The 23,176-nt window shown below is 41.8% G+C and overlaps 1 protein-coding gene across 1 annotated transcript in view; it reads left to right on the forward strand.

Moving 5' to 3' along the window:
- The first annotated feature begins 308 nt into the window (after positions 1–308).
- The window catches only part of TIAM2 (TIAM Rac1 associated GEF 2), a 303,128-nt gene continuing 280,260 nt past the window's right edge, over positions 309–23,176 (forward strand). The window contains exon 1 of the mRNA XM_060241093.1: positions 309–580. The gene's annotated coding sequence lies outside the window, so the exon portion shown is untranslated. The remainder of the gene's footprint in view (positions 581–23,176) is intronic.

Raw genomic sequence — 23,176 nt, forward strand, 5'->3', positions numbered from 1 at the left:
GCTACCAATTTTCCCCTTTGCTGCTTATCAAACAGCAAAGGCTGCCCCGGTTGAATTTCTGTCTGTCATGTAACCAGTTAGGCACAAATGGTTATGGGTGTAGAGAGAGCTGAGTGCCGCAGCCATGTCTTCTACAGAGTCCACCAGCACCTTTCCAAAGGAGACACAAAGAAGCGAAGTTTACCCGGGAGAGAGGCGGGGAGCAAAGGGCTGCCTCGTGGTGGCGGCGGCTCTTGCACCGCCTCCTTCCAAGCCCCTGAGCACTCAAGGGGGCAGCCGCCGCTCCTCGAAGGCGTGGCTCGGAATGTATTGCTGCTGCCGCAACCTCTGCGACTAGGAGGACAAGCAGGAGTTCTGGTGTTGGAGCTGCGTGCCGTATGGCGGCCAGCCTCCAAGCAAGACAAGACAAACTTCGCTCCGCCTGTTTGTCTTGCTACGAGTGGCCGCACGCGGGGCGCTGCCTGCGGGAAGCAGCCAGGCGGGGCTGGGCTACTTTGGGGTCGTTACCATTTCGCCCGGGACGCTGCGAGGAGTCCTCAGGGTGGAGAAAGACGTTTCCTTCTCTCCAGGAGTCCAGACGGTAGGGAACCAGACCCCCGCCCTCTCCCCTACTTTCCTTTCTCGTTCCCTCGCTGAGCATTTCTGTTTCTTTCTTATGCCAGGAGTTTGGTGGGGTGGCTTAGAAGGCTGGCGTGGGGGGTCTCGCAGTGCAGTTTTTGCATCGGGTAGGAAGCTGCACCTCCTCACGGATTGGGAGCACGTAGATCCGCTGAAGTCAACAAGTTTACCTCTGTGCAGAGATGAGTCGGGAGTCTCTTCATCTTGCAAACTCAGCCTTTATCTTTTTCCCTTCATATATGGTCTGACTCGCAACGATAATTTCAGCAGGGGGCCTTGGATTGAATAAACAGACCTTGTCCTAAGAGTTTTATGTAGGAGGATAAAGCCTTCGTTCTGAAACTTGATGCTGTATCGTCGGTCAGCTGCAGCATAACCGTAAATCTCGCATGCGGTGAGGATCCGGATTTCTGGTGCTGTGATTTGTGGTCTGGTGCGGTCACGCACCGGTTGTGCCACCCACGCTTTCGAGTTCGACCCTTGGGTAGCCTGCGGGGTAAATGTAGGTGGCTGTTTCTACATCTTGGAAAGGTGTGTAAACCCCACTACAAGGCGATGCTGCGCTGTTCAAGTGCAAGTTGTAGTGTTAAGAGGACCACACAGGAATAGGCTTTCCTAAGCGGTTACACGTTTGGTGCTGCTGCCTGAAGATCATGTGACACAATTAGGTACCCCAGCCTTTCGCATGCAGTTAATAGCAAAGAGAAGACGCCCTCTTCCCGGTGCATGGGTGACATGGAGTTTGCAATTTTCAGATACCATCTTGTGTATGTAGCTTTAATCTCATTCCTCTGGCCACACATCCCAGAGCAGCCGCGCTTACTTGAGCCCTTATGGTCCTGCAGTGCTTTTAAAATGGGTTGAATTGTGGAAATTGCCTTTACTTAGATGTATGAGTGCGTTTCTTTAGTGCCCCTCAGAGAAAGGCAATCTAACTTCGTGTGTCTGGATAATTTCACTGCAGCCCTTTCATCACAAAGCATCTAAGAGGATGCTAAAAATAAGCATGTGAGCTGTAATGAAAATGTTTCTGAACTTCTGCTGCTTGGAAGGCTTGGAAGGCTGGGCCAGTCAAATAGTTTCGCAGAGTAATTGGTTTACATTAACTCATAAGTATTTTGCTGTTGCTGCGTTTAATGGCTCCCTTGTTTAGTGAACATGCTGAGATTGGGGGTGGGGCCACAGACTGCCTGATAGTCCCAAGGTTTTTTTCTTAGGGAAGACTAGAGACAGACAATAGCTTTTCCAGAGTTAAATACAGCTTGATAGAAGAGCTGCTCATTACATGTACACATACATCACCTTCACCTCCAGTGAAGAAGTTTTTTATGGCTTTGTACTATTTTAAAACCTGTCTGACTAGAAGCAGCAGTGAGACAAAGGCAATTTGTACATAATGGATAGTAATGCCCTTCACAAACTATTTTTAATTGTCTCAAAGTCTGTTTCCTGCCATAGAATCCACTGGTGAATTTTGGGGTGTGGGACAGACTCAGCATGCGGAGACCACTAAGGCTAGAGAAGTCAATTTATTTTCCATAAATCAAAGTGCTTGGGTTAACTAGTATGGGAGATCTGTATTGTTCCCACAACACCCAAGTAAATGTAGTTTTGGAAAGACTGTATAGCTAGATTAGCACTGAAAGAACAATAATTGCCTTTATTCCCCTCCCTCCTCCTCCTTGAGTGACTGTGTGGCTGGAAACCCAAGTGCTAGCTAAATGTTTTTGATGACAAAGAGTGCTAAGGAAAAGGGGAGACTAGATTCCATTGGGCTCCCTGATTAAATTTGGTTCTTTTTACACATGTGAAGTTTTTCCTTTCAGTGGAGGCTGAAGGGGAAAATGGAGAGGTCTGTGCTGAGCCCTGTGCAGCTGGCGCTCTGACTGAGCCGAGGGTCCTGTAACCCCAGGCCCTTGCTCCCTGGTGACACTTGGAATGGTGAAGGCATCTGAGTGCTGCCCTAATAAGACGCTTATTTGCAAATAAGATGTGGCTACCACCTCCAATCTCTCCTCTCCTGTGGATGGTCTCTCCCTTCCCCCAGCTGCTCTGACTGGTGACCTACTTATTAAAACATGAAGCACCTGCTTCTCTTAAGCCTCTTCTTGAACTTAGGTTTCTGTTTCTTCTATAGTTTGATACTTTTTACATAAATATGATTCTTCAGTATTTGTGGTTTCTTAAGAAAAAACCCTGAGATACTTGACTGTCCGAACCATTAACGTTATGAGGAGGTTTTTTTACAGTCCTAATACAGATATATACATGAGCAACGTGCCTTAAATTTATACATATAATCTCTTATCTACAGGGTTTTTAAAAAACAATTTAGCAATAGACTAAAGAAGCCAGGCAGGTTTGTAAGGAGTGTTTTAACTGTAGCAGCAGTAATGCTGTGAAAACAGTATGTTTTAATTAGCTATAATTTGGTCCTCAGGATGTGTGTCTGGGACTTGCAGGGGTATTGAAAGGATTTGTGCATGAGGATCTGATAGAGTGATGAGTCTCTGCAGGAACGTCATGCATGCTGGATTTCATGTTTGCCTGGAACTCTGCTTGAAGCTGAATGAGTTCATTAGTTCTTGTGATGATCTTTGCTTACTTGACTTTCTGTTTGAGGTGGCACAGAAACATGACTATTCTTCTAAACCAATGGCTGAACTGCAAGTGCAAATAAATAACAGGGCAAAGCTTGTACTTTAGAGTCTGATAAACCTTTTTCATAAGGATGTCACTTATGGCACAACACAACAAGTGTCTAGATTTCTATTATTCCTGTTGTATAGAACATAATAGATGTAAAAGAGTCACAAGGTTTGGAAGCTGAACATGAAAATACTAGCTGTATTGTGTTATCTTCTCCCCAATTTCTCTTAAACTGAATCTGAGTGTTGTGAAGCATATATATTTAGTTTACACAAAGTATTTTCAGGGTTTTTTTTTAAAACCAATCTTAATGTGGATGTTTGGGTGTTTTAAAAGTCACTTGACTGTACATTCCTAAACAGAATTAATCCCATGCAATTTGGTCTGTGTGTCTTACACCCTCCAAATTGTTTGAAGAAAAACTCAAAAAGTTGGAATCAGTCACTGGAACTAGTTGCTGACTCCCTCTTATGATAATCTGCACTTAGCAGTCTGCTTGGTATTCCAAACATATGCCAACCCCCCCCTCCCCTGAGGCTGCAATTAATTAAAGTTTACAGGGACCCTGCCCATGGTGATTCTAGTATAATATAAATACGTTAATGTAAATACATTAAAATGTTAAAAACTTTCATCTTCTGTTATTGCTTCACGATATGTTTACTAGTGAGCAGTATTTTTTGCTGTTTACTATTAAATAATGCTGATGTTAGCATCTTGTCTAGACCGTCTCTGTCGTTTAGTCTACTGGCTTAGAACTTGTTTTAGCTTACCCAGGTATTCAAGTTCTGCAAAAGGGACATGGATGTAGGTATCACACAAATGCCACTTCTCAATTCAGATACCATGAACAAATTTCTAGTTTTCATGATAGGCACAAACCTGGTTAAATGTAAGGTTTGTGTGCTTTCTTCCTGTGCATGGCATAACAAAATTCAAGATGAAGGTTGCCATCTAATTCCGGTGATTCATAGTGTTTGAGTATGAGCATCTGAACAAATTGGGGTTAGTTTCCTTCCCGTAAATTGTGTTCTTATATCTGCTCATATTTTATAGCTCCCTTCCCCTAGTTCCTGAAAACTTTCACATTGTGCAACCATAGAAATGGATACCCTCTTAAGGAAGTGGCTTGCATGTTTGCAAGAATAATTAGCTGCTAGCTACTTACCCCAGGGATGTTGAACTTATTTGTTATGAGGGCCGGATCTGACATAAATGAGACCTTGTTGGGACGGGCTGTGTTGGGACAGGTCATGCGTGTACCTATTTAAGATTAGGTAGCAGAGAGATATATGTTTTTTCCTACTGAACTTTTCCTACTAAGTTATGAAAGATCTATTTTAGCACCTTAATGTTAATTTTAATGTAACTCGTAAATTGATTTATGATGATTTTATTGCTATGTATGATTTTATTGTATTGCACTTACATGTTGTGAGCCGCCCTGAGCCTGCTTGTGCGGGGAGGGCGGGATATAAATAAAAGGTATTATTATTATTATAAACTTTGAAAAAGACACAAACATGATAAAAATTTTTCTGAAAAAACTTAAAACATGCTTAAAACATTAGCACATGTTGGTCTCAAAGGTGCTTCCTTTGAATTTCTCCCATGGGATCCAGGGAACTGGGCAAAGGAAACTCTGGCTATTCCCCAGGGGATCAGGTGGGGGAGGAGCCTCAACCAGTGGAGAAAATAGAGGTTTTGCTCTGTAGCTTCTGTGCGATTGAGCAAGCCTTGCAAAGCAAGCTGCGATGCAGAAGGGCACAAGAGAGGGGAGAAGGAAGCAGACAAAAGCCAGTTGCTTGGAGGCCTGATAGGAACCCTCTGGGGGCCTGATTCGGCCCCCGGGCCACATGTTTGACACTCATGACTTACCCCTGACTTACCCACTATAAACATGTTTATATTCTTACATCTAGATTTAAAATGTGTTTGTTCTAAGTCTTCACTAAATTATTGCATTATTTGCAGTATTATTGCAATGGACATCCATGCAGCTCGAACCATCTTCTTATACACCTCATGATTTTTATGCATTCATTAGTTATTTTCTCATGTTTGGTTTTCTTTTTATATATATTACAAATCTGTCTAATTGAAGCTGTTAGGGAATTAAGCATTGGCATGGCAGTCAACAGGCTGCTTAATTCAGTAGCCCTGAACAATCAGCATATGCCGCCAGTATTGTCGTGTCATAGAGCCATCTCTGTGTGTAGGACTTGCAAGTGAGAAGATGGGCCCTTGGAGGTTATGTTCTGATGGATGGGACAAGAGGCATTGCTGGTAAGGATCATAAAAGAAGAACAATGTATCAAATTACAGTTGCCCATTTTAGTGCATTCAAGGATGGAGATTAAAAGGTGAGACAAACAGAAGGCCACTTCTTCCTTAAAGACTAACAATATTTAGGAGCTGTAGCTCAATGGAGGAGCCTCTGTTTTGCATATGGAGGGTTCTAGATTAAATCCCTGGCATTTCCAGTTAATAGTTAAAGGCAGTAGGTGATGTCTAAGGTCTGAGACCCTGGACAAATCACTACCAGTCTAAGTAGATAATACTGACCATGATGGACTGACAGTCTGATTCCATATAAGGCAGCTTTATATGTAACATGTGTGTAATAATTCCCAGTACAAGCTTTTGTGATACACTTCTTCAGATTCAATGGAAGATAGGCAGAGCCATATTTTTACCATGTTTTTTGTAAGGCAAGCTAACATAGAACCATTAGCATATAGTTTGTGGATTTCTTAGAAAGTTGCAAGGTTCAGTGAAGGCATATGAAACTAGAGAAACATCCCTAGTGTTGTCAGACGCTTATGAGATCAGTATGTGTAGCCAAAGAGGCCTGATCTCTTCCTGTTTTTCTGCCCTTTCTCTCTGCTGTGTTTCTAACCAGCCTCAGCAACTCCAATGAACCTTGTTTCCTTTCTGATATAGCCAGTTTCCTATCATACTACACTTACGTGGAGGCCACGCAAAATGTTCCTGTGTAGTATCATATTGGATAAAGTGCAGAGATAAGGAGCAGTGTAAAGTTTGTGATCATTTGTCCCATGCACCATCATACTTGTGTAGTGTGTTTTCCTGTTGGCAGTGTGCTCTGGAGTGGAAGCTTTCTACATAACTGCATGTTGCATGGAGTGTGCTCCTGCAAATATTACTCACCGTTGACGTGGATGACTACATGGTTGCGTGGTTGACTGCCATGTTGGCACAGCAATATTGAATGAACTCGTCCCCTTGTTGCTGCTTTCTCTCTTATCCTTTGCTTCTAAAGTAGGTAGGTGCCTTACTTTTTGAGAGCCTTTCTCCTCACCGGTTGACTCCTTGTGCATCCAGATGAATTAAAGTTCTTTGAGTCTTGAACTGTTTGGTAAGGTCCCCATAAGACAATCTGAGAATTCACTATCACTGTAATACTTATTACCATTCAGATTTCTGCACCAAGGCATTATATATTGTATTTTTAAAAAAGAAAGAATCAAATGACAATACATCAGGAAGTTAGACCTGTTTAGTCTCTTGTGGAAATATAAGTTAGTCTGCATTCTTTGCTGCTAGCATGAGCAATAACAATTTCACTTGCATGCAATGTCTGCCCAAAAGGAAATTCCTACTTTACAGAGAGAAGGAGAGTGGCCAAGGAAAGGAACATATTCTTCTAATTAATTGAGTCAGATTGCATCATTAGGCACCACAGATGAATGTGCCTCTCTTTAAAACCAAACCCTTGAACTCTAGAGATTGGGGTGCAGTCTGGCTCCATTAAAACCAGTGGGGAGGGGACTTTGGTGGTGGAAAGTGAATTGATCTCTTATCTATTGAAATTATTGCATTCATAGTTTAAATGAGTGAAACAGATTATTATATATGAGGTTATATGTTCTGATAAGTCATTTATTAGACCCTTACGGACTTTGATCTTTTGTCACTTCAGTTGAAAACACTTACCTTCATGGACCATGCTGAAGAGCTTTTTTACAGTGACCTGTCATCTGTTTTCAATAAGTAGATGAAGGGCTCTGTGGATCAGCTCTTCTTTTCAGTGTTTTTGCCACTGCACTGCGCAACTTAGCTTTGGTAGTTTTTATTAGTTTTATTGTTAAGTAGCAATGCAATTTCTAATCTCAGCCTAGTTGAACTAGTATTATAGTTATGCTATTCAGAACTATTCCATGCTTTACCAAGCAGTCGGTGGGTGGGCAGTATTTTCCTTTGTTAAACATACAAAGTGTGGATGTCCTTAAATACCCCTATAAGTATTTCAGAGATGGGCTGACATTCTCTGGTCTGAAGAATATATACATGTTCTTTGTATTTTAGCCTGCTGAAGATAATGCTGATATACATGCAGCCATCAAAACATGGAGGTGCTTCCCTTTCTCTTGTCAAGTCACAGCCAACTTATGGTGACCCCATAGGGTTTTCAAGGCAAGAGATGTTCAGAGGTGGTTTGCTGTTGCCTGCCTCAGACTTCCTACCTTGGTGGTCTTCCATGCAAATACGGACCATGGCTAACCCCACATAGCCTCTGAGATCTGATAAGATCAGGCTAACCTGAGCTATTCAGATCAGATGGACTTTTACCTGGTTAATTCAGGCTGAAATACTTCTTCTATCACGTGGCACTGTGAAACTGAATACAGAAGTCTTGGACTAACTCCAGTGTGTTATGGCATTTGAATGGGGTGCCTTAACAAACTGAGGCTTGTCATGGTTTTATGGTTGACATGGAAGAAATATCCTATCCCTTTAGTAGAGGCTTAATTGAATGTTATTTACCAAATAATGTTATTCACCTCCATGTCTTAAAAAGTTTCAGCTAAGCCTCTATTAAGGGGTCATAGCAGTATTCTCCATATGTTAACAGTCCTCTATGGTTTTATCATAGTTAAAAATCCCACTTGCTGAGAACAAGACCAACCTCAATTTTAGCAGCTCTCATCCAGATTGCAATGATTTGGAGGTAGTTGAAGACACCCAAGGGAAGGAAAGAACTGAGAAAGATACTACTAGATAGCAGCAACTGAGTAACATCTTGCTAAGTTTTCTCTCCTCTGTGTACACCAGTAAATAGAAGTCATGGGTGTGCCCAGAGATATGAGTCCTATGGCACATGCTGAAGGGCAAGGATCCTTGTCCTTTGGCTCTTAGCCTGAGGGTTGGAGCCTAGAGCTGGGTGGAATATTAGCTAGTGGAACAAGAAGACTTAACAGTCAGAGGCCTCGCATGCCTTTGTTGTTTGTTCTTTTGGTTTTTTTCTCTCTCTTTTTTATCCACTTGGGTCTTTGTTGGGGAGAAAAACGGGCAATGAATGCACCAAATAAATGAATATATTTAGCAGACCATGCCAGATGGAGGAGGAGGGAAGTATGGACACATGACCAGTAGGTCTATGCCCATCACAAACAAACTCCACTTTATTTGAGTCTGAGTGAAGCTGCAGTTCTGTGCTGGGACTTCTAGTTAGAAGTCTGATATTAGTTCCCTCATGATATATAAGAGGTTGCATTGAGTATTTGATTGGAATAATACTTTGTGAGTAGCGTGTTCTTCAGTAACTGAACTTTCTTCTTTACAAGTTCTAATTATGTTTTTTGAAAGATGTGCACATATAAGTCTTGCAACATCAGATCTCTGTTTCCTTAATGGTGTGAACATTTCCAGGGATATTTATTCACTTCATTAATTCAAGGTGGCATACATAATTCTCCTCCTCCCTATTTTATCTTCACAACCCTGTGAGGTAGGTTAGTCTGTGACTGGCCCAATGTTACTCAGCAGATTTCCATGACAGAGTAGGGATTTTAGAATCAGTCTTCTAAATCCTAGTCTTACACTCTAACCAACACACTACATTGGTACTATGATGATATGGACACAGATAGTATATGTGGCCAATAATAGTGGCTTATTGACTTGAAAAGATGGAAGTAAAATGATGGATTCTTGTGGCTGAAGAAATTCATCTAATGCTTCTTTAAACATCAAAATGCTGCATGATTGTTTTAATTATTGCAGACTATTGACTATGTAGTGACAATTTCCACTTCATGATTGAGAGGGGGAAAAGTCAGGTTTTTATGTAGAATCAATCCTTAATTATTAATATTTCAAGTCTATTCTGTGAATTTCATTCACCTTATTCTTTCAGCACTTTTCACAAAATGACAAAAATGAATTGGGCAAATATTTAACACTTGAAGATAACCTTTGAATTAGTTTTGCATTTGCTATGAATGACCCTTATGGTATGCTTTGCATTTCTCCAGTATGTAAGATGCATGAGCTATCTCCGTATTTGGTGACTACACATCTCCCAGTAAAAGGACATGCTGTTTTCATCCTCCCTCCCTCCTCTCCTGTCTTTATATGTTACAATGGAACCATGAAAAATAGGTTCAGCAGAGTCTGTTACACATATTCTTTTCCTGCTTCAGTGTAACTGCCAAAGTCACACACACATACCCTGCCAAAAATTATTAATTAATCCCTTTACAATTGTCTAGGGATGTGTTGATAGTAGACATCAGCATATCAGAGAGATAATGGTGAGGGACTCCAGTAATCAGATAAAGTATTCTGGATTTGTGAGATATCTATGTGATGGTAGGCTTACCTAGAACAAATACATGAGCTACTACTATTACCAGCAATAGAATAATAAATTTGTGGACAGTACCAGGTGTTAAGAGTATAATTCTTTTGTTTTTGTAGGAAGGCACTCTTGATGAAATTGGGCTCAAAATTTGTACTGCATGAATGACTGTTGCTGTGTTTGTTGCTATGCATGAACAAAGAGTAGAAAATACTGAATTAAGATACCATTTAGAACAAAAAGCTTACCATTTAGAACAAAAACATAATTGTGTAATATTAAAAATACCTTATGGAGAACAATTTTGAAACCTTGAAAGATACAGAATCTGTATCTTCATACTATCTCTCTCTTTTAATTTTTTTTTTTAACTTTATGGTTGTTTCACAGATACAGTAATATTGATTTACACAAACATTGTAACTTAGCAGAAATTTCAAGTATTTCACTTCAAAAATAAATCAAATAATTATATACAGGGTTATTGGGTATTTCTTTATACTATCTCCAACTTCTAAATAATTAACTTGCATTAATTCAAATAATGAACTTTGCTGAAAGTAACATCTTGTTTTTTAAAACTTTCCTGAAAAGTTCATTGAGCTGTTTTTATCAGAAACGTTGTCAGCACAGACATTTTCTAAATAAATAATCTTATCGAATATGCCCACTCTAGGTCTTGAATGCATTGTGAATATTAACCAAGTTGTACTGACAGATTATGATGACATAGCAGCTGCAGGAAGCCCCTCTGGAATAATGCAAGGTGGGTATAGTACTCCCATAAAACCTTTACTTAGGCATTTGATGTAGAAAATAGTTTTTCCTTCCCACATAAGCAAGATACAAGATAGAAGAGGAGAAGCTGCGAAGACCCTTATCTCCAGGTGCTGATGTTTGCTATTGATGCCTTTCTTCTCTTTGTAATTTATCACAAGTCACTGAGATTTGCAATACAGTTTTTGCCAGCTTCTCTAGAGGCCCTGTGGCTCAGAGTGGTAAAGCAGCAGTGCTGCAGTACTGTGGTCTGAACATCTGCTCACGACCTGAGTTCAGTTCTGGCGGAAACTGGATTCAGGTAGCCTGCCCAGGGTTGACTCAGCCTTCCATCCTTCCGAGGTCAGTAAAATGAGTACCCAGCTTGCTGGGGGGAAAGTGTAAAAGACTGGGGAAGGCAAAAGTCTGCCGTGAAAACGTTGTGAAAGCAACGTCGCCCCAGAGTCAGAAACGACTGTTGCTTGCACAGGGGACCTTTCCTTTTCCTTCTTCTGTCTTGTATCTTTGCTTATGTGAGAAGGAAAAACTATCTTCTACATCAAATGCTTGAGTAAAGGTTTTATGAGAGCACTATCCCATATGACCATTACAATTTCATAATACCAAGGCTTTGGCCTTAGTATTCCAGGGATCATGTTACTGGTTTCAGTGCAGTAGCGCTACAGAATGGAATGTTAAAACAGTTTTAGATTGCTACACTTTATTTAAGCTACCGTATATATTCTTGATTAAATTCTAAGTAAAATAGCTTACGATGCATGTCTGCATTCTGATCTCATTAGCAGTTAAATTCTTATCAATATGATTGAAAGAAAAGTTCTTACCACTAACTGTTTTTAAAACACAAATCTGTTCACCTGCAGTGACTTAAAAGTATAATTTTACACTTGTGTTTTCTGATGCTTCTTTATATACAGTATTTATTTTCATTAACATTTGCACAGTTTGCTTCTGCTTTTTGGATTGCTGACAACGGAGGCCATGTTTTCGGATACTATACTTCTTGTTAAATGATGGATACTTTCTGACTCGTGGCTAAGCAATGCAAGCAATGAGGAGTTCCATTCCAGAACTTGGCATTTTATTGACATATCTAGGGCATGAGGAGATATCAAGCTTGGATTTTACAATGGCCTTGTCACTTGTAATGTACTTTGATAGCCTCTCCCTGGTAGACAGTCAGTCTTGATTTCCTGGTTATGGTTTGTACATTATTCTTAGTAACTCATATATCATGGGTGGTGACTTGAAAGACTTTCCTTCAGACAACCAGTAGGAAGCCAATGACATACATTTCAGTTAAATCAGAGCAGCAGACAACTACTGACACAACTACATCCTTTTGCACATTTGTCTGTTCTGTGTTTATGTGGCTTCAGAGTTAGGCTTTATAGTGTTCACAAATGAGACTCCAGTCTTTCTGTCATTTCTAATCCTCTTGTTAATGTAACTTTGATGCAGGAAGAGCCTTATTATTCTAAGCAGGCTGACTGGAAGTAAAAAAAACATTTTATTAAATAAAGCGATGTGGACAAGTGTAGTAATTTAATTTGTCCGAAATACTTTGGTGTCCCGTCCCCCCCCAAGAATTAAAAATGCTTTTGAAAGGGCTGAGGTAAGAAAGAAAGAAGACACAGGTAGCTTTGGGGGAGGGGGATCTATGGTTGTTGAGAGAAGCAGTTGTTGGATCTATAGTTTTGTGCCTTGCCTCCAGGCAATGTTGCTAGGGTTGCCAGTTCCTGGTTGAGAAATACCTGGAGATTTTTGGGGCAGAACCTGGAGAAGGAGGGGTTTGGGGGAGGTGATGGATCTCATCATGGTACAGTGCCATAGAGTCTACCCTCCAAAGCAGCCATTTTATCCAGGGAAACTGATCTCTGTAATCTGGAGATCAGTTGTAAAAGTGGGAGATTTCCAGGCCCCCCCTGGAGGTTGTAAACACTAAATACTGCACAAATTGTTAGTTTATGAGCACTTGGAAGATATTATATTAGGGGGGGGCCTTCTTATGTTACATTGGGTGCAGCAACTCTTCTCTACTTAGATAATTTGAGGAGCCCCCAAGATATGTGGGAAGAGCCTCAGTAGCTCCTTGGTACACCAGCCTTGCCCCAGTTTCTATTTCTATTTCTCTTCCTTGATTCCTTTGTTTTCTGTACTTCCACAGCTAGTCAGCATCAACAGGGTTTTTTTTGGAGGCGGGGTTACAATGGATTCTTCCATGTTTTTCAGGAAGGAGGTACACTATAATGAAGTGTATGTGAAATGCAGCCAGTTGCTGAACAATGGTACTTTTCTTTGATATTTTACTATGAAGAATAATGAATATATTTTTAGGTATTTTTAGGCACCACTTGGACTTTGCCAATTTTACTTTAGTTGTACCCACTACTCTTAAAATTTTGATCACTGTTCCACTCAGGAATTCCAGTTTTACTAGCGCACATGGAGTTTCTGTTTCTCAAGATTCTGCCCATGTGTAAGAACCTTTACAAATAGAAATTTGAAAGCTAAATAATGAATAAAATATAAGGGTTTTCATAAAGAAAATAAAACTATGCTTAGTATGTTGTTTTAATAAACCATATATTTTCAAAAATAATATAAATCACAATTGTAGCAGTGGTTTTGGAGGCCTGAATGGATGGATGGAATACCAAAATTTTCACCATTATTAACAATGGTCAACATTCATTGCCTTCATAGAAAGCTATTTGGATTTGGCAGTCTGTAATTTGGCATTAAAATGTCAATAAAGGCCAGTTGCTCTAGGGGTTATATTAAATATTGTTCAGAAGTAATGAATGGTTATATTTTCTCAATTTTCTTAAAATATATGTATCCCAAACTGTTCCAATTCTATCCATGTTTGCATCCTTTCCACTGCACTCACCTTTCTGTGATCTGTTATTTTATGGCAGGGAATTAGCGGAGAAAAAGATAATAAATAGTTCTTACGTTATGTGCATGAGTTATAGGTCTGTAGTATACCAGACTCTATGCCTACATGTGTTCATAGTCAGCATATAATATATAGCTATGCTTTTATAATGAGAAATATTAATTGGTTATAGGATATATTTCTGAAGCACTGTATTCAGTATGGTTAGTGTATGAGTATTTTGTCCTTCATTCAGCCTCTACAGTCTTATTTTGAATAATCAGCTACACTCTGCATATGCATGAAAATTTGATGTTTCTAATAAACCCCCCCCAAAAAGCTATCTTTTATTTGGGAGGTTTAAGATATGGTCTGTACATGTTCAGAGTGTCCCCTGACATTGAACTCTTGCTGTGGTTGTCTTTTCCGTTCTGCTTCTGCAACATCTACAACACCTTTGGTCCAAGCCATATGGCAAGCAATATTCCCTCTAAGCTTTAGAGTCATGTGAGCAAAAATTCTATTTGGTAAGCTACTGGTATTAAAGTTGTGAGCTACTTCATAAATTAGTTTGCTCTGGGGCGTTTTTTCTGAGTTAAGACAAAAATGTGTGAGCCAGAGGCTAAAAAAGTGTAACTTAGCTCACACTAACTCAGCTTAGAGGGAACACTGAGATCTTGCCAGTCACAAAGTGCTGGTTTTGTTACAGTGGAGATACCTGTAACTACTGCTTGGGCGTTTTCGCACTGACCTTCAAGTGGTGCGACCACCCTCCTCACGCCGGCGGATCTGCAGGGATTTCGCACCAGAAGCGCCGGCGCACCCAAAAGAGCCGGCGACTTCCGTCGCGAAACCAGCTCAAATGGAAACTGCCAAGAAACAGGAAAACGTTTGAGCTGGTTTCGCGACGGAAGTCGCCGGCTCTTTTGGGTGCGCCGGCGCTTCTGGTGCGAAATCCCTGCAGATCCGCCGGCGTGAGGAGGGTGGTCGCACCACTTGAAGGTGAGTGCGAAAACGCCCCTTGAGAAATAGCAGCACATTTATATGTTCAGGTTATGATGGTAAAAAGTGCTGTCAGGTTGCAGCTGGCTTATGGTGATCCCATAGGGGTTTCTAGGCAAATGATGTTCAGAGGTTGTTTTGACATTCTGTGCCTCTGTGATGCAACTGTAGGCTTCCTTGGTGATCCAAATACTAACCAGGGCTGATCCTACTTAGCTTCCAAGATATGACAAGATCAAGCTAGCCTGGGTTTTGCAGGTCATGGAGTTCATGTTATATGTCTTTCTTTATAATTCTTTCCTAAATTTTCTCAATTTTTAAAGGAGTTATTAAACATTAGCTACAAATGCATAGCTAAATTAGGTCTTTTCTTTTGTTTCAGCTGGTAGGTTACTATTGTTTCTCCTGGGCATAAGCATGACGCCTCATGATTGGGAGGGGCTTCATTTGTTATTTGGTTTAAGCAGGTGGAAGTAACTGGAAAAATGGCCCAACAGAAAGGGTTAAAAGACTCTCTACCCTTTTAAATCATAGCTCCAACTGCTGCATTTGGTAAAAGGGGGGTGGGAGGTATCATGCACCTAGATGTCATGTGTCCTTTTTTCTTTTTCATTTTTTACAATTTCCCAAACTGAAGCCAAGAGCCAGTTCGTTGTTGACTCAATATTTTAGCCAAAGCCAGATTTGTAAACTCTGCATCTGGATAATTAAGCATTCACGAGCAATGACAGCAAATGAAATGTTAAATCAGTTGATTGATTAAATGTTCTGGATGATAACAGAGAGATCAGATGTAAAAGAACAAATTTCATATGTTTTGAAGAGAGGATATAAAGAAGGAATGTGAGTCTGTATAAAAGCAATTGTGTTTTACATAGCTGAGCAATGTTCATGTATCATGTGATACTGTTTTATTAGTGTGAAATAAAATCCTGGTGTTATAGTCATCTGATTGACGTGTTTTTATGGCACTTTTGTCTTTGCTGGACAAGGAGCTGTTTGCATGATGCTGGTGCCTGCAATGCACAAGCTTGGCATTAGAGTTTAGCAAACTTATTATCCTTTTCAACTCTTTGCCAAGAAAATAATCTATATTATGTTAATTATTCTGTGGTATTAGTGTTGTAGATAATTTCTGACATATTTCAGATTGTCAGCACGTGGATTACTGTCTAGGTAGGTCCTCTAGGTCAGTGTTCCGCAAAGTGTATGCCGCGGCACACTGGTGTACCGTGGTTATTAGTTGGTGTGCCGCGGAAAAATGTCAAGTTTTGTCAGAAAGTTATGGTCTCTATTGTGCCTGCTAGGCTCGTCACCTCTTTTGGCTGCTCCTCCGCCTGTCGGTAGGGCACTGCGTCTCTGCCCCCCCCCTTTCCAGGGGCGCCCCACTGGAGGACCGCCCGGTTGCTAGCCGCTTTCCCCCCCGCTTCCCACTTGTTCTTTGTGCGTCGCCTTTGGCATGGATGCTCCTCAGCGGAGTCCACAGCTGTTGGGCCTGCTCCTCCTTGGCTGCCCCCCCGCCAGAAGTCCCAAAGGTAGATCGCTGTCTCCATGATGCGGAAGGTGGGGGGAGGGGTCTATTCGCCGCTCCCCCGATGTGGGGGCCGCTAGTTGTTTTGGTTTGAATAGGGTTGACTCCTGTGCCCCTTTGGGGCTGTGGATCATCATGTGGGGTACTCTTGATTGGAGTTTGCTCTTGATTGGAGTTTGTTTGGTGTGGGTGCCACTCTCCCGGCGGGAGGTGCCGCCAAATGAGCCTTTTCGAGGCTTATGGCGGTGTGGCTCATTGGGAGCGAGGGGGGTCCCCGCTGTTGCGGGGGCTGGTAGATGGCTTTAAGCCGGTCTCTTAGGCGCCGGTCCCATGTCTGTACGTCTATGGGGACTGGCGCGGCAGCCCGCTGAAGCCATCCATCAGCCTCTGATGGCTATTGCTTGTGCTCCTCTGCTCCCTCCTTGGCTTCCATCCCTCCCCACCGGTCCTGCAGAGCAAGCAGGGAATGGCTACACATTAGGGGTTGGGCAGGGAAGAAGCTAGACTCGTTGCCCCCTCGCTGCCATTTCCCACCCCCCTCCCTTCCAAAGTGCACACAACGCCACTGCCAAGCCTGGAGCATGCATGCAAGAAGCTTCTTCTTCCAAACTGCAAAAGATCCCCCTGTCTCTCTCTCTCCCCCAGACGGTTGCCAAAGGGTGGCTAAACCATCTGGGAATCTTTCGGCCCCCGGCTCGATGGACCCAGAGAGGAGGGAGGGGAGGGATGAGGATACTGCGTGCGAAGTGTGAATGGTGCCGCCGAGCAATGCCAGCAGCACAAGCGGGGCTGCTTCTCTCCCCCCCCCTCCTTTGCTTCGTCAGTAACACTACGGCGCCGTCGACCTGTTACCTTTTGAGCAATTGTTATTTTGCAAACCCTGCAGTCGTGGGGGGGGGGGAGAAAAGGAGGGGTTTGTAAAGGGGGGGGAAGGAGGAATGCGTTTTGCAAATAGAGGGGGGGCAAAAGAGAGTAAGCCAGGGATGAAAAATAAATGGGGAACGTGTTGGAAGAGGGGGGGGGGAGGTACCGTACGTAAAAAAGAAAAAACTGTGCCGAGGGAGCAGTTGAAGCTGAGCTGAATGGCAAGGTAGGAGGAGGGGGGCGTGGGCATGGGCGGAGGCCTCGGCCAATTGGAGCCTGGCAGAGTGCGAGCGAGAAATGCCGTTGGGGTCTCTGTGGGCTTTTCCCCCTCTCCTCTCCCCTCCTCGGACGAGCCCAACATTCGGAGTGGCCCTGCCCCCTATTATTGTGACAGGGACCTTTGTGAACCACATTTCACAAAAAGTTATTTTTGGTGAGTTGCCTGAGCTTCCCTGTTTTGCTAAAACAGAAAATACTGGATAGTCTCCTAGCCTAGCAGAGTTTGGGGGATAAATGAACGGAGGCTTGTAAAGTGTGTTCTGAAACTAGACCTCTGTTTTCATTGATTTGGCAGGCAGAGACAATTGCCCCTCGCAGGCTGGTGTTAGGATCTAAAATCCCTCCCGGGTCACTGGAAAATGGCAATTGACCTAGGGTTGCCAATCCCCAGGTGGGGGCAGGGGATCCCTCGGTTTGGAGGCCCTCCTCCCGCTTCAGGGTTGTCAGAAAGCGGGGGGAGGGGAGGGAAATGTCTGCTGGGAATTCTATTAATCCCTATGGAGATTTATTCCCATAGAAAATCATGGAGAATTGATCCACAGGTATCTGGGGCTCTGGGGGGGGGCTGTTCTTTTGGTTAGAGGCACCAAATTTTCAGTATAGCATCTAGTGCCTCTTCCCAAAATGCCCCCCAAGTTTCAAAAAGATTGGACCAGGGGGTCCCATTCTATGAGCCCTAAAAGAAGGTGCCCCTATCCTTCACGGGGCTAACAGGTAAAATTTCACTGCTGTCAGATGCCCAACAATCCCGTGAGGTATGCATGAACACATGAGAGCCTGTGTGTTGGACTGGATGGGCCATTGGCCTGATCCAACATGGCTTCTCTTATGTTCTTATGTTCTCTTATGTTCTTAAAATTCAGCTTCCTGCTCTATGAAACCTTTTAGCATGTCTGCTTTATGCAACCTTCTAGTCCCAAGTGACTTTCTAGTCCTTCAGATTACGGTAAAATCATTGCTTGTTGAAACTACAGAAATTTCCGAGTAAAACATTGAAGGGTCAAAGTGTAGAACAGTGACTAGTATATCTCCATGATTTAAAAAAGCAGAATATTAGACCCCTTCCTCATTAAAAAAACCCAAAACTTTATCACTCATTAAATCTTGATTTACCCCATACATATGATGTTCCATTTTGAGCATTAAATATATGATAAAACACCTGCCATATTAAACTTTAGTGTCAGTATTATCGTAATTATGATGTACAAAGTCAGGTCACTATTTGGTTCAGAATACAGTATTTTTTTTCCTGTTTTCCTCCTTTAAAAACTAGGTGCATCTTGTGGTCAGGTGCGTCTGATGGAGCAAAAAATACAGTAATTGATTACAAATAAATAGACCATAATACGTAATATAATGGATAAATTCGTTAAACGTACCGTAAGTTTGTCAAGTGAATCTAATGATTCCCAAAAAGACGCAGAGTCAACGAAGAAAAAACCTAAGCTTGTTAATCGAAAATATGATGAGAGCTATGTAAGTTATGGCTGTATGTATTGCGGAGACAAATCATGCCCAATCCCAAAATGTCTTGTTTGTGGAGAAACTTTGGGTAATAATTCGATGGTGCCCAGTAAACTTTTACGACATTTAACTACTAAACACCCATCGGTGGCTCAAAAAGACAAAGCCTTTTTTCAACGTTTGAAAGACCAGTCTAAGAAACGGGAAACTCTCATGAGTTTGTCTTTCAAAACATCAGACAAAGCGCAAAAAGCAAGCTACGTGATCGCTAATATGCTAGTTAAATCCAAGAAGCCTCATTCTCTCACTGAAACTTTAATTTTACCTGTCTGCAAAGAAGTTGTCAAGATTATGATTAGCCAAGAAGCCGCTAAGGAAATCGAAAAAATACCTGCATCAGCAGATACGATCTCAGGTTGCATTAATGATATTTCTTGCGACATTGAATCAACGTTAATTGAAAAATTAAGGCTTAGTGGAGTTTTTGCACTACAAGTCGACAGGTCTACTGATATCAGTGGTCACGCGCATCTCATCTCAAATGTGAGGTACACTGACGAATATGAAATAAAAGAGGACTTTTTATTTTGTCTGCCACTACCCGGTTCTACCACTGGAGAAGAAATATTCCAAGTAACAGACCAGTACTTCAGTGAGCATAATTTGGAACGGCACAACTGCATAAGCATTTGCACAGACGGAGCAGCAGCTATGACAGGAAAAATTAAGGGATTTGTAACCAGGGCTTCTGAAAAAAATCCTAATATTAAAAATTTACATTACTTTTTACACAGGGAAGCACTGATGACGAAATCTCTGCCTAAGGAATTGTTGTCTGTCTTACAAGAAGTTGTCAAAATTGTCAGTTACATAAAGTTGCGACCTCTGAACTCTCGTCTGTTTAATGCAGTGTGTCAGGAAATGGGAGCAGATCATCAGTCACTTCTATTTCATACAGAAGTACGATGGCTTTCTCGCGGAAACATTCACTGTTCCTTTGAACTCATCAAGGAGCCAGGATCGACTTATTTGTTCAAAAGGTACTGGTGTTGCTCTGGAGTAGAACAGAAATATTAAATGCAGTGGTCTTGTTCAGAGACCCCCATATACAACAGTGAACTGCATGCATTTCTGAGACCAAAGATTCCCACCCCCTACCAGGCAAAGGGAATTTTTACTTTCAAAAGCTGATGCCCTGAAAATCTTGTTGGTCTCTAAGGTGCTGCTGGAATCAAATCTTAGGACTGACTGAGGCTCTCTTGAGAAGTGTATCAACCCTGTAATGCAACTAAAGATTGTGTGAAATGATAGTGTTCTGTGCAGCACAGTTTGCAACATAGTAAAGTTACTTCTGAACTGATTTGTACTATGGCAGAGTTGTTCAAATAAATTTTAATTCAAGGCATCTTTTTCATGCAAATACATTTTTTGGTGTAGTATAGCTTAGGGGTCTCCAATCTTTTTTGAGGCTGTGGGCACATCTGGAATTCTGACACAGCATGGTGGGTACAGCAACAAAATGGCTGCCATAGGAGGTGGAGCCAGCCAAAAAACAATTGCCACAATTTAACTTAACACAATGCTGATCCTTGAACTGTGATGGCAGCTGCTGCCAGAGCAACATTTAAAGAAATCTATGCAGCCAATCTGAACTCTTTCTGGGCAAAAGCCTCATATGGCCCCACCCACTTTCTAAAAACATTTGACACACCAAAACAAGAAATGATGTTGGTGGACACCATGGTGGCACCTACGGGCACCACATTGGAGTCCCTATAGTTTGTCTCTGTTCTAAGCAGCTGCAATGAAGCTGCTGACAGGAAACAACGCAGATGATTCATATTTGAGTGCACAGTACTTCTAGTTACGCTCACCTTGTTGAAGAATTTGGTTTGTGTATTATGGTCATCTTGAACCTTCCATAGTTTTCATACAAGTTTCTGTATCCCCCTTGGGTAATTGAAGTCACTTGTGGTTTAAGATTGTACAATGTTAAAGGAAGTGGGATTGAGCAAATGGGTGGGATCTTCACCAAAGTTACTGGGTTTATTTTCTCCTCAGACAGATGTCTTGAGGCTAAATTTACAAATATTTATTAGGTTTTTGTTGTTTTTACTTACCAGAGGTTTAATGTGGGTAGTAATGCTGTGGTCTTTGTCAAAAACATGTGGAAACCAAACCTGACACAGTCATAATGCCCATTTTCTTTCTAGTCAAACATCCCTTAATTGTGATGATTTGTTTGTGGTTTTAAATAAACAGTATTTTTTTTAGTATTTTGTGCATTTTGCACAGTTGTCAGAATTCATAATCTTCCAGTTGGCGAGTAGTTGTTGTATATCAGAACTGACAGTGTTGTACCTGTCTCAGTTTCCATCAACCCTACCAGGAAATCATGCTGGAGAAGAATGGAAGAGTAACTTCCAAACTTAAAACAACTAGGGAGCTGGCCTTCTCTATAAAAGTGCCCCAATGGTGGAATCAGCTGCCGGAGGAGGTGCGGGCCCTGCGGGACCTCAACCAGTTCCGCAGGGCCTGCAAAACTGCCCTCTTCCAAGAAGCTTTCAAGACGTAACCAGACTGAATATTACGCTGCCTGGATAAGTAGAGACTGTAGCACCACCGTATTTTTTTTTAGCTTTTTAACATTAATTTATATTTGTATTTATATTGTGAATTGATTTTACCTGTATTGTTATATCATGATACCATATCATGTTCTGTAAGCCGCCCTGAGCCTGCCTCGGCGGGGAGGGCAGGATGTAAATAAAAATTATTATTATTATTAATCAAAAGATAACGTCTGGTTAGAGCCTGTCAATAGTTTAAACGCCACCCTCTGCTGCAGGTTATTCCCTTCCCTTTAGAAAGATAAGATTTGGGAGGAAGTAACTGAGCAGGGGAGGGGCGGGCACCTGTTTGTGTTCTATACCAGCATCCTTTCAAATGTGCTCAAATGCCCATTCACCATTTCTGCATGCCCAGCAGGGAAACTTACAAAAATGTAAGTGGATTTAGGACCAAGTTGGGTTTTGCCCATAACAAAGAACACATACTGTTGACAAAAAACTAAAAAGTCAAAAATTGCTGTAATTAGGTTATAATCGGTGCTCTTCATTCCCTGAGGTTGTTCAATAGAGCAGGACACAACTACAAGTATTTGAAGTATTGTGTGAACAAAAAGCATATATAGTTCTTCATCTTGAACATTAAGAATTAGGCCAGGAAAGCTAACAAGAATGTGGAATGAATGTTTAGCACATTTTTCACTTTATATGGAAATGGAAAGATGTGTGCAACAATTCAGGTAGAAGTAATATTTGCAGCTATTATCATGTTTCTTGCAGATGAGAAAAAATTCTGATTCATTAGTAGGGTGAAATGTGCAAATTTCTGGTTGAGTATTTTTTTTTAGCCTAATTGGCCAGTTCTTTTTGTAAGCAAGATAATGTCTGCATATTTTTAGTACTGTGTTACTGAGTTCATTTTCTCCTCAGAGCACCTTGGATGTCTTGAGGCTAAATTTACAAACCCATTTGTAGGGAGAATTACAAATATAGGGAAGCTATGACAAATAGCCCAAACGTGGCCAAGCCACTGCCCCTTTCCTTGATGCTGTCAAGCATTCCATTTCTGTGTATTAAATCAATGCAGTTATTGGAATCTAATTCCTCTCTCTCTTTGTTCTGAAATCTCTTCTTTCCCATAGTTGCATTTCAAAGCTTACTCCCCCCTCACTTTTCTCGCCTGCCTTTTCCTTTCTCACCTCTGGATAGAAAATGTAGGAATGCAGTAACTTTGATGATAGAGAGAAAGGAGGCGCTTCCCCCAAACCGTTCCCATTCACCGCTTATCAAGAGGAGCAGGAATGTATGGGAACCAGGGAAGTTTCAACCACATGATAGTAGAGGGTAGTATTTTTGCACAGTTGTAGCCATTCACATATACATGTTATGTCTTGAAGTTATCTTTTCTATTTCCTTTGAGGTAGCCCTTAAAACACTATGCTGTGTGAAACTCTGTATCACTCTCAAGGTACCATACCTTGAGCCAACAACGGATTATCAATAAAATGACTCTTTGTATCAAACAATTGCTTGTTTATTCAAAATACCGATGCTTGACATTTTGAGAGTGATCCTTTTTGGAATTTAACTGAACTGGCAACTTTCTGACTGAATGGCGGAGAGAGCTCCAGATAACAGTGAACTCCCGAACCCTCTGGAAAGAGGATGAGGCGAGAGCTGAGAGGATGAAATCGAGGTGCGGCCCCCCCGTGGCACATCCTAGATGCTCGACGGGCCGTGGGGAGAGGGTCTCCACTGCATGTGCAGCAACTTCTCGTCACACCCCAAAATTGGGAGCTGCGGACTTCCACCACCCTGATGGAAGAGGCACCAGCTCGGAGAGAGGCCATCCTGACACGACACTCCTGTAGAGTAAGGGTGATGATCGGGCAGAGTGGCCCAGAAAGCGCTCGTGAGAGCGCCCGACCTGTCAGCGG

The sequence above is a fragment of the Heteronotia binoei genome, chromosome 1 (assembly GCF_032191835.1).
Source record: "Heteronotia binoei isolate CCM8104 ecotype False Entrance Well chromosome 1, APGP_CSIRO_Hbin_v1, whole genome shotgun sequence".
NCBI classification, from domain to species: domain Eukaryota; kingdom Metazoa; phylum Chordata; class Lepidosauria; order Squamata; family Gekkonidae; genus Heteronotia; species Heteronotia binoei.